Source organism: Amborella trichopoda, chromosome 9 (genome assembly GCF_054954075.1).
Source record: "Amborella trichopoda isolate Santa Cruz 75 chromosome 9, AtrichopodaSantaCruz75HAP2 v2.0, whole genome shotgun sequence".
Lineage (NCBI taxonomy): Eukaryota > Viridiplantae > Streptophyta > Magnoliopsida > Amborellales > Amborellaceae > Amborella > Amborella trichopoda.
Window position 1 is genome coordinate 46,233,248 of NC_142344.1, and position 2,594 is coordinate 46,235,841.

A 2,594-nucleotide genomic window follows, 5' to 3' on the forward strand; every position below is an offset into this window, starting at 1 on the left:
CCACTATGTGACATACTATTTCTCTTGATTGATAAAATTGAGCTTATAATGGTATATTTATATAGAAGGAATTTACATGTACATGCAATATACAGTAAATACTTGTTAAATCTATGAGATACAGTTTCTATATGATTTTAGTGTATAATCGTATGCTAACTGGTTGTTATATCTGTTCACATGCACTTGCAGGTAGCTATATCTGTTCACACTGCCTGATTTGAAAGAAATCATTGAGGGTTTGGAAACACATTGTGAGAAGTGATGTGGAAGATGAGATTTGGTAAAGAAGTATGCGAGTTGAGTGACATAAGACACATAAGGCAGAGAAATTGTGCCCGCCAAATATTATTGTCGAACATAATGACAATCGACTTCAATATATTTGGTGTATTCATGAAATTTCGGATTTTTTGAAATGTAAATAGCACTCTTGTTGTCACAATAAAGAGGAGTAGGAGTAGAAATTGTGACACCCATGTCTTCGAGTAGCCAACGTAGCCAAACAATCTCAGTGGTAGTTTATACCATTGCCTTATATTCAGATTTTGTAGTACGTTGAGCAAAATTCGTTTTTTTTTCTAGCTTTTCCATGATATAAGAGAGTCACCTAGAAAAATACAGAACCCTATTGTAGCTTTGTAATCACTAGGATTCCCTGCAAAGTCAGAGTTTGTGTAGGCCCAGAGCTCAAGTGAGGAAGAAAAGGACAAAAATAAAGCATGGTGAAGGTATACCAGTTATAACAAATGATGCGCAAGACAACAATGAGATGAATATAGCGCGGAGCACTCTGAAATTAACTTACCGTATGAACTATATAAGCAATATTTGGGTGTGAAATTGTCTGATATATTAGTTTTCCAACCAGTTGTCTATAAAAGGTTGGATCAGGGAGAGCTTCACGATTTGTAGCCCGAAATTTGACATTTACTTCAATAGGGGTATCAACTCTCTTTGTACCATCCTTTAGTCAAGCTTGGAAAATAATATTTTAGGCATATTTTAGATGTGAAAGCAGATAACGGCGAGGGGAATAGGTGACCTGTAATCCAAGAAAATAATGTAAGAAACCCAAATCTTTCATTTTAAATGTACGATTGAGCTTTTGTTTGATTTTATGAATTGTGCTAATATCATTATTAGAGATATTCATGTCAGCCACGTATAGTAACAAGAGGGCTCGCCCTTCAGGATTTTAGAGATGAAGAGGGCTGGATTGTGATGACTCTGTCGAAATCCAACAGAAAGGACTTCATTGTGAAATTTCTCAAACCAAGCACGAGGTACTTGTTTTAGTCCATGTAGGGCATGTTGAAGTTTACACACCCTTTTTTTAGAGTCCATAACTCCAAGAAGTAACTTCGTATACACTTCCACAACAAGATCACCATTGAGAAAACACTTTTAACATCTAATTGATAGAGGGGCCATTGCTGAACGACACCTACTGAAATCAGTGTATGAACGGTAGTCATATGGGCCACTGTGTTAAAAGTTTTAGCAAAGTCAATGCCATATTGTTGGTTGTAACCTTTTTCCATAAGGTGAGCTTTGTATCGTTCAAGGTTGTCATCTGCTTTTGTTTTAATTTTATATACCCATCGACATTCGACACTAGTCTTTCCTTTCGGAAGAGTACAAGGTCCCAAGCATCCATGCGATCAAGAGCATTTAGCTCATTTGTCAATACTTGTTGCCACTCAAGTTGACTTGCATCTTCTTTGTAAATTTGCGGTCCAGAATAAGAATAAACAGAAGCAAAAAAGGCTCGATGCTGAGGTAAAAAGGTTTCATAATCAACAAGTCGGGTTTCACCTAAGAGCAAGAAACGACATAGGATCAGCAAGTGCAGGGTTCTGATCAAGACTGTCAGCATGAGTTTGTTGAGTTTTCTTCCAAGTCTTCAAGTTGAGGGACAAAAGTGGAATGTTTAGAAGAATTTGGAACAGAATCATTACAGGGGACCAAAAAAGAAAGGTGAGAGGATGAGTTACTATTTCTATTTTCAAAAAGTGAAATATGCTCAGAAAACACAACTTGTCGGGATACCCAAAGTCTTTTGGTCACAAAGTAATAGTATTGATATCCTTTTTGGCGATCAGGGTAACCTATAAAGCAACATTTGACGGTCTTGAGAGACAACTTGCCTCTCTCGATTGAGGATAACAGTATATAACCATTACAACCGAACACATACAAAAGGGAATGATTGAGTGAACAATTTTTTGAAGGGTGACTCTCCATATAAAATGGAGGATGGTATGATATCAATGAGATAAATTGCATTGAAAAAAAGGCTCTGCCCAAAATTCTTTTGGGACAGATGTAGACATAAGAAGGGCTCTTGTGGTTTATAAGATATGGTGATTTTTACGTTCTGCAACACCATTTTATTCTGAAGTGTAAGGACATTTTTTTTGGTATTGAATGTTTTTGTAAACAAATTTTTTTTTGAAGCAACGCACTGATACATTTCCCTCCAGAATTTGAGCATCGGGCTTTAATTTTGGTGGAAAATTGAGTTTCTACCTATGAATTAATTGAATGAAAATTTTATAAAATTCAGTACGATTATTCATAAAGAAAACCCA